The 16,573-nt window shown below is 38.2% G+C and overlaps 1 pseudogene; it reads right to left on the bottom strand.

The window, feature by feature from the left end:
• Window positions 1-7,123: 7,123 nt before the first annotated feature.
• LOC115277205 lies at window positions 7,124-7,236 on the bottom strand (annotated as a pseudogene).
• Between the last annotated feature and the right edge of the window lie 9,337 nt (window positions 7,237-16,573).

Raw genomic sequence — 16,573 nt, 5'->3', positions numbered from 1 at the left:
CCAGATCTGTCCTTTCTCTGCTCCAAATTCTCAAAAACCTCCCATCTTACATGAAAATTTAAGTCCTTCTGATGGCCTACCAGGCCCAGGCCCACGTAATCTGACCATGCATTCCATCTCTGACATATCCCTGTATCCTTCCCTCTGTTTAATTGGCTCCAGTCAGTCCTTTTTGTTACCAAAACCTGCCAGACTCACTTTTGCACCATATTTGCACTTGACATTCCCCCTGCCTGTACTGTTGTGTTCTTCCCCAGGTATCTGCAGAGCTCACTCCCTCACTTAGTTTTTGTCTGAAATTCACCATCTGTGTGGTTTGCAGTCTCAGCTCTTGATGTTTCCATATCCCTTTACATGATTCAGTTTTCATCTTGCTGTGTAATACACTATCAATTTTATTTTTTATCTTCTTCATTGCCTTTCTGTGCACTAGAAACTATGTTCCCTAAATTCAGGAATTTTTGTCTGATTTCTCTCTCTATTCCCAGCATTTCAAATAATGTTGAAATAAGAAATAATTGTCAAAAGAAAAAAGGAAGGGAGGAGGGAAGGAAGGGAGGAAAATGCATATATTATATTTATCATTATGAGGTCATTCATAAGAATGAGGCTGATCTATACTTATAATAAGGAAATATTTCCAAAATATTATATAGGGGGAAACTAGATTTCAGAAAGGCATGCACAATATTATTTCATTTTCTTAAGGTAAACGATTTTATAAGGTTGAAGATATATAAACTAAGGGCCAAGAAGGGCATATGCCAGTAAATAGTGGTTGTCTCTGGAGGTGGTATAAAATGACATTTACTATCTTTGTTTTGCATTTCTCTATAATTTGCATTTAAAAAATGTACGTATTAAAATTTTAACAGTGGAAATTTGATATTCAATGATGGCATAGATACATATTTTTTGCACACTGAAAGCTGTTTATAATATACTCGTCATGTTGAAGAGCAGTTTAAAGAATAGTAATAATGTAAGCGTTAATGTTTAATTTGGAAACCACAGCACCCCTCCAATTAAATGCATTTTTTCTTTATTTGTTGCCAAAACACATTTGGCCAAAAAACCTAACCTGAGCTGACATGAGTTTATTTTTAGACTTTAGCACCACATTATGTGAATATTCATAATTTTTACTAATTCTGCCCTAGACCTGCTGTGGGGGTGATATGTCATATAATAAATATGCTCCAAATTAACTTTCTAAAATCTAAACAAATTTTGAAACACATCCAACCTCAAGATTTTTTTACATATGGCATTTTGGATATATTTTATATATCTTCACACCAAAACTACTATTTTTGCTTGGTACAATTTTGATTAAAGTTGGATTTTTTATGTTTTTGCTCAGTGGAATCTTTTACTTTTTTTTTTTTTTTTTTTTGCTTTCTACAAGAAACTTCCTGTGCAACAAGTCTACAAAAAACTTCTTGGGTAATATATAAAATGACATGTAAATTAAAGTAAAACTTTAGGTAGTATCTAACAGACATGGAAAAAAGCATTTTACTATTGAGAGGGCTATTGCCTTAGGTAAGTGTTGCTTTGTGTGTTGGCTCTTGAAACTAACCAACCCTAAGATTTTGTTGACTCAGTCTCTAGGTAAGAAAAAGGTAACATGTTAGATTACACAAACATGGGTAAATTTGGATGAGATAGATATATGGGAGAGGACAGATTCCAAAAATAACCTGGGACAGGTCCTGCCCAGGGACAGTTTCAATACTGCCCTGTTGAGAAATGCACGCTCGTGGTGGTTCTGTACTTCTTAAGCATAGGGCAAAAGCATTTTCCCTATCCCAACATTGAGGGCTGATTTCCACTAAAGACAGGAGGGAGTGCTGACGATATTAATAGAAGGAGCATGTTCTTTTCCTGTTCAGCTATTTAAAGAAATGTTCAAGCTGCAAGGTGTGCTGATTTATGCAGCTTATCTTCTTCAACCCAGATAGAGCTCACTGCTTCTCCCTCCCATTACATCTCCCACTTAATGGATCTGGAACTGACTTTCGTTTTGTGATATAAAATTTACAAGAAAGAGGGTGTGTGGGGGGGGCACTGTTATTGTTTCTAGGTGCTGCTGATCACACTTGTGTGGGGTATGAACGCCCTTAATTGGGTTCTTGGCTATAAATGCCTCGTAAACAAATTTAGAAGACAATCAGGCGGTATTAAAGGAGAGGTGGGAAATTATTGTCACCAACTAGGTGACCTTAGATTGTAATAAAAATGATTCTACATGGGAATTAGAAATACAACTAGCTTCTGAGGAATGGCTTAGAAATGTGGCCAGCTAAAATGTAACAGAATTATATCCCAGAATGAATGCAGCATACAGTTTGGACTTGGGATTTTTAAAGAATAGTCTTGCATCTGTTTTTGACACCCTTCCTAGCCTGCAAGGCATAGTTCAATAATTGTTTCCTCATTAAAGCCTTTCCAAATTCCTACCACTGAGAATTAACTTCCCCTTTTGTTTTATGCATCTTTTAGACTATTATAATTTCCCCACTTTTGACTCTAAAATGATAGTGTTTATAATGGAGCTTCTTAAACTTTAGTTGTTTGCACAATTTTTTGAGATATTTAGCCAAATATTTGTGCTGTCCATGTTTTATTTAATATTCTCATTATATTTACTAACTTTTAAAAACCTTTCTTCTTTAACCTCATCCTAAGTAATAAGATCTATGAAAATAAAATGTTACTGGAATTATACACATGCATATATATGTACATATATTTGAAAGCTTATCAAAATAAATCTATAACTATCAAAATTTTAAAATATTTTTAATGTATCACTTCAAATCACTTAGAATATCATCAGTAGTTCAGATATTATGTACTAAATTCATACCAATCTTTGGAAAATACTGTCCCATCTACACTGTTAAATCTTTGGGTCTAGGAACCATGTTTACACAATGCAATGTATTCACTATTTTTCACTAAGCACCTGATCTATGGAAGATAATATGCTAGGACACACAAATCTCAATTATAAAGACAAATGATATTTTAGTATTGTAACATTTTGATATAGTTCTTTTTATAAATCTAATTATTTCTTTTTTTATGATTTACATCCAAGTTAGTTATCACATTGTGCAAAAAATAATTTTAGTAGTAGCCCCTTACCCATGTAGCCCATCCCCCTCCCAAAACCCCTCCATCAACCCTTTGTTCTCTACATTTAAGAGTCTTTTATGTTTTGTCCCTCTCCCTGATTTTATATTGTTTTTGCTTCCCTTACCTTATGTTCATCTGTTTTGTATCTTAACATCCTCATATGAGTGAAATTATATATTTGTCTTACTCTGACTGACTAATTTCGCTTAGCAGGTATTAACCTCTGGTTCCATCCACATAGTTGCAAATGGCAAGATTTCATTCTTTTTTATTGTCGATAAATACTCCATTGTATATCTTTATCACGTCTCCTTTATCCATTTACCCATTGATGGACATTTGGGCTCTTTCCATACTTTGGCTATTGTCGATGGTGCTGCTATAAACATTAGGGTGCATTGGGGTGTCCCTTCAAAACAACATAACTGTATCCCTTGGATAAAAGCCTAGTAGTTCAATTGCTGGGTTGTAGGGTAGTTCTATTTTTAATTTTTTGAGGAACCTTCATACTGTCTTCCAGAGTGGCTGCACCAGATTGCATTCTCACCAGCAGTGCAACAGAGATCCCCTTTCTCTCCATCCTTGCCAACATCATTTGTCGCCTGAGTCGTTAATGTTAGCCATTCTGACAGGTTTGATTTGTATTTCCTGGATGATGAGTGACGTTGAGCATTTTTTCATGTGTCTGTTAGCCATCTGGATGTCTTCTTTGGAAAAGTGGCTATTCATGTCTTTTACCCATTTCTTCACTGGGTTATTTGTTTTTTCGGGTGTTACTTTGATAAGTTCTCTCTAGATTTTGGATACTAACCCTTTATCTGATATGTTGTTTGCAAGTATCTTCTCCCATTCTGTCGGTTGCCTTTTAGTTTTGCTGATTGTTTCCCTCACTGTGCATAAGGTTTTTATTTTGATGAGGTCCCAATAGTTCATTTTTACTTTTGTTTCCCTTGCCTCTGGAGGGCAAGTAAGAGTAAGAAGTTGCTGCATCCAAGGTCAAAGAGGGGTTTTTTTCTGCTTTCTCTCGAGGATTTTGATAGCTTCCTGTCTTACGTTTAGGCCTTTCATCTATTTTGAGTTTATTTTTGTGTGTGGTGTAAGAAAGTTGTCCAGGCTTATTTTTCTTCACTGCCCAGTTGTCCCACTACCATTTGGTGAAGAGACTGTCTTTATTCCATTGGATATTCTTTCCAATGTCAAAAATGATTTGGCCATACATTTGTGGGTCCATTTCTGGGTTCTCTATTCTGTTCTGTTGATCTGAGTGTCTGTTTTTGTGCCAGTACCATACTGTCTTGATGATTACAGCTTCATAATACACTTTGAAGTCCGGGATTGTGATGCCTCCAACTTTGGTTTTCCTTTTCAAGATTGTTTTGGCTGTAGTTCCAAAATATAAAATATTAAAAATAAAAATGAGTGCCAAGATTCCACGATGCAAAAAATATAAAGACAGCATGGATTACAAACAGAAATGATGACGTCTGATGCAGGGACTTATTTAGACTATAGAAGGTAATGTATTATGTGTCTGGTTTGTTTTCCTCTAAACCCCTTGCTTTCTCATTTTGCTCTACAGTTATGGAATCCTTATTTTTATATCCTTTTGTTTTCCTGATGGAACGTTTCTAGAGGAACACTTTAGGTCCCTTTCCACAGCTGGATCTTCCCCAAAGGAGAAAGAGTCACACTTGAGTAATGGTGAAGAGTCCACACGTAGGAGCAACTTGGAACATCATGCCTCCAGGTCCCCTGTGGGTTAAGTGTCCAGTCCCCAAAGAAACATGTTTGACAATCCTGCCTTTACCCTAATAAACCTGTACATCCCCCCCCATCCTAACTTTCGGGCCTATTGCCTCAATTACTTATGAACTTAAGGGAGAGAAAAACGTGCTATCAATTGACCTCCTTAAACCATAACACAATAGTGCTTTCCTATTTTTAAGTGTTTTGCAAACTCTAAAACATTATATTAAGCATCTTGTTATATTTATCACTTATAATACAAATTCACTGCTTTTCTTACTAATTATTTTATCTAAAATATGTACAAATACATATTTTACTTAATTCCTGAGTAACTATATAAAATTATATAAAATAAAAATAAAAAAATATATAAAATATATAAACTATGTAAAAACACATATTTAGCTTAGTTCCTGAGAAACAAAAGACACTCAAAGACATATTATTTTGTTTTTTTCATGCCCTCCTCCTACCCCTACCTCTTAATTACTGGTGACATAATATCTAGTGTTTTCTATCCTTGGCCCAGAGCTGCTGACACCATCCCTCTCCCTTCATCTCCTGGCCCTCAAGTAAAACATCAAGTTTAGCATGGTAATGTAATGAAGGTCATATTCTGCCTTCAGTCATCAGTGTGCAAATGCTGTATGACTAATGAGACAGTCTTAACAGAGTCTCCTAAACTGTATCCTCCAACCAGGCTAGAGAGGCACGGTTTCCTCAGCCCCTTTATGACAGGAATGGAAATTGTTCTCCCCTTTGGGCTTCTGGCAGAGTCAGAGAAGTAAATAGAATCGCTGTTATAATCATGGGCATCTTCAGAACATGTGTTCTTAGAAGACTAAGTTTCATTCTCCCCTACCTCTCTCCTCAGCTACATTGTTTCTTCCTTTCCGTTTGCTGGACAAGGGTATCTGGATGGGAAGTGCCAAGCAGACACAGTAGCCTCAGAATACAGGTGGATATTAATAAAGAACAGGGTTGGGGCGCCTGGGTGGCTCAGTCGGTTGAGTGTCCGGCTTAGACTTAGGTCATGATCTCACGGTTTGGGGTTTGAGCCCTGCGTCGAGCTCTGTGCTGACAGCTAGCTCAGAGCCTGGAGCCTGCTTCCGATTATGTATCTCCCTCTCTCTCTGACCCTCCCCTGCTCACTCTGTCTCTCTCTGTCTCTCAAAAATAAATAAAAAACATAAAAAAAAGAACAGGGAAGCCATTGCAGTGTGAGTGGAAAGGAGCCACTAGAGTCAGGATACTGGGACAAGGTTGCAGTTCATCTGTGGTTGGGGGTTTAACTCCCTTCATCTCCTGAACCATAGGTCTGTGTTGTCTGCTTTCTGCAGGGTATTTTTTAACCTTTTGTATTTTTTTTCCATGTACTAGAGATTATGGTAATGACTACATGATAGGGTTCAAGGAAGAATTAGGTGAGACCAAGCAGTTTGGATGGCTCACAGCTAGCATAATGCAATGCTGAGAATAAGTAGTAAATAAATATTAGTTCTTTTCAATATTTTAATATCAGAGACCTGATCCTTCTGTGACTAATCATGGGCATCATTTTTCCTACACTTATCTTTAAGCTACATCATTGGTCTGATCATAACAATTGTATAACTTCATTATTTCTCTCTTGCACTACTGGAGAAAAGCAAGCAAGCAAACAAACTTTAAACAGTTTCCTGCTGCTTCCTCTTTTGCCTTTCCCCCAGCCATTATCTCCAAAGTACTGTGGGACTGATCTTTCAGAAAAGTGTGTATCTCACCATGGCGCTCTCCTGCTTTCAATCCCTCAGTTCTTTTCCACTGTTATTAAAATAACAAACACAATCCTCAACGTGGCATAAAATGTCCTATATGATCCAGCTCCTCCCCTCATGCCACCTTTCTTGCACTTCTTCTTTGACATCTAGTCATGCTTGTTTTTCCTTCTTGGGAGTCTCACTTCTTTCTGTTTTAGGGCCTTTGCATGTGCTCTTCACGAAACTTTCTGTATTTAATGCCCCTGTGTGCTTCACATCCATTAGATATCACTTCCTCCAGGAAGACCTTCTTGACACCCCCCTGTCCCCCATAGATAATAATGAGTCCCTTTTTTGTATGATTTTTTTAATTGCATGTGTTTTTGTTTCTTTGAGTACTTAAGAACTTATATATTGCTGTGATTACTTTGACTGCCTTCAGTCCCTCTCCATGAGAGTGTGTATCTTGTCTATTGAGCATACTTCCCTGAAATTGTTTGGAAGGCACTGAATTACTATTTTGATAAGGCACTGGGCTGTAGCTTCATTATACTGGTAAGAACAGATACTACGTTTGATCTTAGCCAAAAGGCCAAGAAATGATTATAGCTTCATTATAAATATTTTGAAAAATTGATACTAAAATGTCTTAAATCATCTGCTTATGGTTGTCCAGTTGTCCAGATATCAAATCATCAACTACTGGGATGTTACATTTATAGCAGTGTAAAAAAAGAAAAGAAAAGAATATTTTTAAGGAAGAGAGCTCAAAATCAGAATGCAGTTGGGCCAGCGCTGGCAAAGAGTTGGGAGGAATGTTCTGCACCTGCTCTCCCCGCTTTGAAGTCATTTCTACTCAATCCTAACATTTTTCCATTAAGCACAGATAGGTCCTTCTAGTACAACTCTCCAACAACTGGTTGAAACCTATTGGCCAATCCTAGCATATATTTGAGTTGGATGATTTCTTTTTTTTAATGTTTTATTTATTTTTGAGAGAGAGATCGTGAGTGGGAGAAAGGCAGAGAGAGAGAGAGAGAGAGAGAGAGAGAGAGAGAAAGAGGGAGACACAGAATCAGAAGGAGGCTCCAGGCTCTAAGCTGTCAGCACAAAGCTCGATGCGGGGCTTCAACCCACGAACTGTGAGATCATGACCTGAGCCAAAGTTGGATGCTTAACCGACTGAGCCACCCAAGGGCCCCCTGGAAGATTTCTTTACTGGTGAACTATGATGAAAATTATACTCTCAATGTTGCAGTAGAAGCAGAAAATGAATGGTGTAGCTTTTTTCAGATGTGTTTTGGATTCCTCTGATTTTTCTGAAGGTCCCTCAAACCAATATTATCTAGAACAGCCATGAATATATAACTAAAATTGGATATGTAATTGAATAAATTAACAGGAATGAATGAATGAATGAGTGAATGAATGCATGAATATAATTGACTCATATGGGAATAACAACAGTTCTATGCTTAATTTTGATATGACGTCCAAAATGCCAGGTGGTAGCAGCATCTCTATCCCCTGTTTTATTCCAAAGTGAGTTGAGGGTCTGACCATATGTGCAAGACCATATGAAACAAGACATGAAAGATAGATCATTCAAGCTTCCCCTTTCTGAGAGGGAGCTTTTTTTCTTTTGCCAGGATCCTGTTCCAGTTCAGATTCCCTGAGCATTTTCAATATCATGGTGTAACAATGAACATGAGAGAAATTCAATATGATGTATGTTACTTGGCCTTCTTGGACTGCCCAGGCCACTCGGACTCCAGGCAAACTAGACTCTCCCAGCCACCGTACTTTATTCCATGTTCTATTAGGATTTGCCTCCTGCCATCCAACAGAAACACTTCTGATCCACAGCTGAGCTCCGCAATCTTTTTTGACAGCTTATCCACTACTCGGGTTTAATCGGCCCCAGGTAGATCAAAAAGAATTGATATGAATTTTTTGATTGGGTGCCTCTCTTTTTTCTCTCCATCTCTTTACCATTCGGTAGCTGAAGGGGATCCATCATGATAATTTCCCGTTATTAGGTTTGAAGTGTTTTGAATGTGAAATGCCTTTTCACTTAGAAAGAATTGATGCCTATAACTTGTAATGTGTTAGCAGTTTGGTGGAGTGCTTGACAGCCCAAACTGCATTACAGGTAGCTAATCCCCGTGGCTGAGCTCCATTAAAGAATAGATCGTATCTGTTAATACAGTGGTAGAGTGTGGGTCATTGTGCTGAAAGGCAGTCTAGCTGCTGGGAGAAAGATTATTATGTGACTTTATTCTATTTTAAACTTGGAGAATGTATGGTAGATATACTAGTCATGATTGATTAAAGATACCAGAGGGGATTTTATGACTCTCCTGGTATGTGCCAGGTTTATAATTCCCACCGGGAAGAAAAATGTCCCCCATGGCTGAAATGAGACCAATAGCAAATATCAAGCTATGGACAGCTGCCTAGCTCCTGTACGCTCTTCACTGTGACTTCTCCCATATTTCATACAGTTCTTTGGAAAAGATGAGAGCTCGCTGCCCTGTGATTCGTAATGTTTATTGAAAGTGCCCCATAAAAGAAAAGTTGCTGGTCCAATATTATGGCCCTGATTCAAAGTGGGTTATTCATTTTTTTTTTCTGCTAGACCAGGAAAAGTAAGTACATTTCAATTCATGTGCAATATCTTATCAATAGGTAGTGAGAATCTTGTGGCCCTTTATTAAAGCCTAAGAACTGTGACAGTGAGAGTGTGCCATGATTCACCAACAATGACCACCATGGGCCCACATGGGAGAGTAGAGGCCAGTGTAGCACAAATCTGTCATTTCTGATACAGACAAACTCAAGCACAGTTTGACAACCATAATCTTTGGAGCAATTGCGAATATAGTCAAGTTTATGGTTCTTGCTGATTCATGCAATCTATAGAAAGGTGCTATCCACTAAATATTTGTGTTTCTTTCAAATTCATATTCAGATTCAAATCTTCAATGTGATGGTATTTGGAGATGGATTGCCTGGGAAGTGATTAGGCCATGAGGGTGGCACCTTCCGGAATGGAATTAATGTCTTTATCAAAGAGACCCCAGAGAATTCCTCAACCCTTAAACCATGTGAGGGCAAAGACAGAAGACGAGCTGCGACAGGAACTGGGCCCTCACTAGACACTGAATCTTCCAGCATCTTGATCTTGTACTTCCTAGTTACAAAACTGTTAGAAATAAATGCTTCTGGATTGAGCCACAATCTATTGGTATTTTTGTTACAGCAGCAGCCTAACAGACTAACATAGAAGGCCAGCCAATTAGAATATCTGAAGTCTGGATTATCTGATAGCACTCATTTTAGTGTATGAAATTTACTTTTTAATACACATAGCATTTTTAATGGAGCTTCATTAAAAATAGCCCATTCATCAATTTTATTGAATAAACATCACCGAGCAGCCATTTGTATAGTAACTTTCAAATTCCATAAGAGAAATGAGTCCTGACCAGATGCCTAGCCTTAAAGAATATTCATGTCATGGCAAAAGATGTGTGGAACAGTTCACTAACCAGTCCAGTGGGATTCAGATAGCAAAATGTGAGTAATCTATGGTTTCATGAGCTGCTTTACTATGTAACACACACAAAATGACTTCAAAGTCAGCTCAGAGTTCCTTCAGGTCGAATAGATGTTTCTCAAATTCCATTTAGTACTTACTTCTTATGAACCAGTGACTATACCTAACAATCTATCTAATGCACATCCTCATTTATAGGGAAACTTTGGTCAGTGGAGATTATTATATGTATCAAAGGTTGCTCATATTTTTCAACCATTTTTTATTCAAATATAGTTAACATACAGTGTTTTAGCAATTCAAGTGTACGGTATGATTCAGCAATTCTATACATTTCTTAGTACCCATCAAGATAAGTAGACTCTTAATCCCCTTTATCTATTATCTATTTCACCCATCCCCGACACATCTCCACTCTGGCAATCAACAGTTTGTTTTCAGTTGTTTTTGTTGTTGTTGCTGTTTTTTAAGTAAGCTGCACGTGGGGCTTGAACTCACTATGCTGATATCAAGACCTGAGCTGAGGTCAAGAGTTGGACACTTAATCGAAGAGCCACCCAGGAGCCCCTGTTTTCAGTTTTGACAGCAGAGCAAATACCTGGATTCCCAGTCTAGTGCTGGAGTTGGAAAACTAAAATTTTTGTTAAATAGCTTTTTTTTTAAAAACAAAATATATCAAATTTTAGCATTGCTCAGTTACTTAACAATCTCACTTATTTAATAATTTCTTATTTTATATCAATTGAGATTACTATAATAAATTTGGTACCTCCATTTAGTAGCCAAGTAGCTTTGGGAAATTCTATGTGCCTCTGTTTTCCCATCTGAAAAATGGAAAGGATAATGCCTACTAAATTAAGCAATAGTCAAGATTAAAATGAATCACATATGTGAAGCCAATATATTGAACACATACTGAATACCTTCCCATTTCTGATCTGAAATTCTTGCCAATCACGGAAGAGATGTGGACTTTCATCAGTACAGCTATCTTTTCCTATGTGGAGTCCCAACTGCTCATCTGATAGAAATTGCACTTACAATACAGATTAGGAAGTGATTGTATTGTCTCTTTAGGTCTTGAAAGTCTAAAGAGCAGGTGGATACGAAAAATCATTTATTTTCCTTTCATGACTAATTAGCAAGTATTGAGTGAGGATATTTTAAATAAAATGTAGGCAATATTAGCTACAAGTTTTTCCTCAGAAAACTGTGCCTGTTAGCAATAGCTCAAGATAATTGTGGTCTTGATCTTAAACACAAACATAACTCAAATGTTTATTTCTAAACCAACTCCAAGCCTTACAAAGAGAACAAGCTTCTTTTTCTTAAAGTTTATTCCTTATACTCAGTGCTTTAGTTTCATGTGATATTAGGACCCTGTCATTTTTCCACTTCTGGCTAAAATCTCTCTGGTAGGAATATGTGGGTTGTGACATTTTCCCCCACTTCTCAGTGACCTTTCTCTGTCATTGTCTCTCCCTAACTTCCTTGCACAAATACTGACAAGCCAATAAGTAAGGTCCTCTCTGGCACTCTGTTTCTTGTCATAGGGGGAAACAATACAAGTGAATTGATCACAAATGAAACCAAAACACCTCATAATCACACCATGCAATGAAGTTCCAAACGGGCTTCTACAACCCAACTTTCATCTGCTCAAAATTATAGTCCTTGCTTTGTAATCCTCAAAGAATTACAAAGAATTACAAAGAAGAAGAAAACAGAAACACTCAAATTTGAAAGAGAACAAACACTAGTGCTTGAATATGGTTAAGTAAATGTTAAGCAAGTGCACTGGTTCCACTCATAGTTTTTCTGTATTTTGGTTTTCTATTTTGATTTTTTTTTCTGTATTTCAAAGATGTATAATAGTAGAACTATAACTTTAAAAAAATTTTAACATGTGTTTATACTTTTGAGAGAAAGAGAGAGAGTGTGAGCAGGAGAGGGGCAGAGAGAGGGGAAGACACAGAATTTGAAGCAGGCTCCAGGCTCTGAGCTGTCAGCACAGAGCCTGATGTGGGGCTTGAACCAATGAACTGTGAGATCATGACCTGAGCTGAACTTGGACACCTAACCAACTGAGCCACTGAGGCACTCCTAGAAACACAACTTTCATTTAATCATTTAAGCAACTGATCAAGTGTGTTTTTAACATTTCTGGAATAATTCCAACAGTTAGACATTGCTATGCCCTTTTGAAATTTGATGCCCCATGTCTTCCCCTGTGGTTACCTTCCAGCCTAAACTCTTATTTGTCACTTTCAGGGAAGGACTGTGTCTTCGTTTTGTATTCTGTATCAGGTTCTAGACACTTGCTCAGAATCCTGCTCAGAACTTGACTTGAAACTTGCTTGAAGACAATTTGCCTTGAGGTCATATATGTCCTCCTATATGTGGATTTCTAAAGAAGTCTTCTGGGTTCTCTAAGGCTGTGCTCCATCTGTTTCTTTGCCTGAACATCCTCCAGGGACGTCTTGATGTTAACATGTCTTCTGCATTGCCCTCCTGACTCCTGTCACTGTCCAAGATGGAGATTATTTTAATTTGCCAACTGAAACTTCTTTCCATTACTGGTACCTGAGTCACTGCGCCAGGGGGCAGTCCAACTTTGGGGATCAGTCCCCTGACAGTTTCAGTTGGTCACTGTCCTTATATATGGGAAGTAAAGAAAAAAAATACCTTCAACTTTCCCCCCCTTTTTTACTCCTTTTCTCATTAATCATAATGAGACTGAATTTTCACACTCCTTAAAAAAGTAAATGCCAGGGCTCCTGGGTGGCTCAGTCAGTTAAGCATCCAACTTTGGCTCAGGTCATGATCTAACAGTTCATGGGTTTGAGCCCCACGTCGGGCTCTGTGCTGACAACTAGCTCAGAGCCTGGAGCCTGTCTTCAGATTCTGTCTCTCCCTCTCTCTCTGACCCTCCCCTGCTCACACTATCTCTCTCTCTCTCTCTCAAAAATAAATAAAAACATTTAAAAAATTTTTTAAATAAATAAAAATAAAAAAGTAAATGCCATGCCCCTTAGAGATTATACTACCAGTTAGTTGATACAAACCTTAACAACTAAAATTTATTGAATGCTTACCTTATGATAAACACTGTATGAACTGCTTTAGGACCCTTATCCATTTTAATACAGTACCCTTATGAAGGAAGTACTTTTCTACTGCTATTTTTCAGATTAAGACAACACAAAACAAACACCTAAAACCTTGGGCTTAAAGATATCAGATCAGCTGTTCAAATTCATACTGTGAATAAGCAGCAAAAACAGAACTAGAGTGTAGGCCTGATGATATTAGAGCCCTGATGTCTACCCTCCAAAACATCCTACCTCTTGACCAACTGAGTAGGATTCACATTAAACACATCTTCACATTGGGAAGCCTAGTGGCTTAGTAGACTAAACATTTGACTCTTGATTTTGGCTCAGGTCATGATCTCATGATTCAAGTGTTCAAGCCATCATATTGAGCCCGCTTGAGAATCTGTCTTCCTCTCTCTCTCTTTCAAAATAAATAAATAAACATTTAAAAAAAATCTTTAAACACATCTTCACATTGAATCCATAAGCCACAATGGTTTGCAAAGCAGGAGAATGTGCAAAGACACAAGGGGGGACAAAAGATCTCTTGTAAGCAATTTTGACTGATATGATGATGTTAATGCATTACTACTTTTCTTCATTGCTAAAAGTTGCCAGATTTTAGAAGTTTGTTTGAAAAGAAATGTAGAACTTGACATGGCATCCTTCTTTTCATGCATGTGACTTTAACCCACAGATGTGTACCTCTGGCATCTAGGATTGTATCTCATGGCCCTTAGATCTGGAAACTTCACAGCAGTCATGGAGGGGAAGGTCATGAGGATGCCCCTCTGAGAAACCTTGATGATTTCTTGGACCATTCTGTGCCTGTCCTGTTTCCCTGGCTCCTCACATCTTTTGGCTTTGCCAGACCCTTGCTTTTAGGAGCTCCCTGACTGTACAGTTTGCAAACTTGCAATTTCACACCACATTTGTCACTATAGCAACAACAACAAACCTACGAAATGGAAAATTTGCTGCATCAGCCACCAGGTTTGTGTCTTGCTGGTACTCAGTCAAACGCATCACAGCATCCTAGGTAATCTGTACAATGGACTGGTATTTTTCCTGAGCACTTTTGAGCCTGATCTTCAGTTCCCAACTGTCCCAAACCCATTTTCACTGAACTGATTTTCTTCTTCTGACCCCAGCTGGCCAAGGAAATCTATTCCCCTGTGACAGCGTAAGTCCTATTTTCAGCAGGTCTTCCTTGTGCACAAAATGAACCCATAATGAATTAGCCAATGTTAGAAGTAGTGTTTATCATAGTTTTCTGTGTTGGTCAAACAACATGGAGATAATAACATCTACATCCAAAGGCTATGACTTAAGAGACAATTACATATCAATTTTAGTTAGGCAGAATCTGATCCTGGGTGTCGGAACCCAACTGGCAAAGCTGTGCTTGAAGGTCAAAGTCTCACACCAAATGTAAGAGAAGCTTGGTGATCATGGTCTGAGAGAGAAACCTGGTCAGACAGACAAATTCGTCAAAATGTCAGGTGCAGGGAGGAAGCCAGGAGTTCATGTCAGTACAGGGTGGCAAGCTCAAAGGATAGAGCAAGAAGGCACATATAGGCGAGTAAGGGTCTCTCTATACTGCCCAGCTAGCTTCAGTATTTCATACCAACTGTGGGCCAGACACTAGGAGGTCAAGAAAAAGTAGAAGCTGTCTCTGCAAGTGTCCTTTATGTCCACAAAACTAGATGACTCGTGGCTCTCAGATTCTGCAACAGTTTTCCCCCTTGCTCTCTCTACCTCTAAATTGCCCCTTCTCCATAGAGCTGTGAATTCTACCACCCTTCAGAACTAGCTAATGGAACATGTACTCCCTGAACACTTTCTTTTACCCCACTCTCCAAATTAATAGGATGTCTCCTCCTTCTGAGCACCTATGATAACTGATCTCTATTTCTGTGAATATGTTGCTTGGTTAATTTTTTGAGTTGGTTCTCTAGTCGTGTGTGTGTGTGTGTGTGTGTGTGTGTGTGTGTGTACACAAACTAGATCATAAACTCTGAGAGTAAGGATTGTATTCAGTTCATTTGCATTCCAAAAACTACCAGAGTTCCAGTTGATGTTATTTGAGCATGCACAAAGGACAACACACAGGTTTAGAATCATGTTTACAGTGTACTCTATCTGGTGTAAATTATCGATGAGCAGGATTTGTGTCTAATTTGCCTTTCCCTTGTGCCTAGTATGATGCTTTGAACACAGTACACTCTTTGCAGATCTTTGTTAAATGAATGCTGTCAAATTTATGAACTAAAGAGATTTCCCAGTGCATCCAAAGAGGCCAGACCCGTTTCCTGCTTATGTAGATCAATGCAAATAATTATGCAAATATAACTAAAAGGATTCAGGAAAGATGGAATACTCATAATAGAAATGACTCACAAATGTCACTTTCCCCACACCACTGCTATTTCCCAGAATCCCTCAGCCTGCACATGCCCGATTGAAGCTCCATTGCTCTTTCCAGGAACAAAGATGAAGGAAGGATGTGTTAACTCTAGGGCTCTCTAAGCCCCTCTTCCTAGCTCCCTGTGGTGACCATGACTGGAGGGACCTGTGCAGCCCCTAAATGAGAACTTTACAGCCAAGCACTGCTGACACTACTTCATTATGAAGATGCATGGGTTGGCTGCTAGCTAATGAATGCCAGTGCTCGGAAGGATAAACTCGGCTTCTCCCTGATACAATTTAACATCGTATTTCCCTAATTTGAGCCTGATTTAGTCGCTGGGGTATTTGGATGCCTCTTCTATGGTGCCGATAGTTAATTAAACAGATGTTGCAGTGGGAATCATTAATTTAAGTGCTGCAGATGGGAGCGGAATGACTTTGTGAAGTTAATGTTTCAGCAAAACAATGGGCTTCTGTCATCAGTTGGTATAAACTGAGTAAATTAAGAGAACAAGTAGAATAGGGTAGGTCGCTCTGAAGAAATATCAATTATTCATTTTAGGAATCATGCTTCTTTTTTTTTTTTCTTTTTTGGTCTGCATTTCCATAAGGGGAAAAATGTGGATGTTTGCAAGGAGGGGAGAGCAGACTAGAAGAGTCTGAGGCAAAGATTTTTAATTTTGTCAGGGTTTATTTTGTGTATGGAAGTTGAATGGTTTAGGGGTTTAGACTGTGCCAGATGAATCAGGAAAATCTGTGACAAGATATATAGTTAGGAGAACACACCACTGGAAGACAGAGAAACATTCCTATCTATTTCACTAAGAATTATTCATTAGTTCAGTAAATATTTATTGTTGAGAGGCACTTTGGGACTG

The sequence above is a fragment of the Suricata suricatta genome, chromosome 13 (genome assembly GCF_006229205.1).
Source record: "Suricata suricatta isolate VVHF042 chromosome 13, meerkat_22Aug2017_6uvM2_HiC, whole genome shotgun sequence".
In the NCBI taxonomy this organism is placed as follows: domain Eukaryota; kingdom Metazoa; phylum Chordata; class Mammalia; order Carnivora; family Herpestidae; genus Suricata; species Suricata suricatta.
This window is presented reverse-complemented; position numbering and strand designations above follow the sequence as displayed.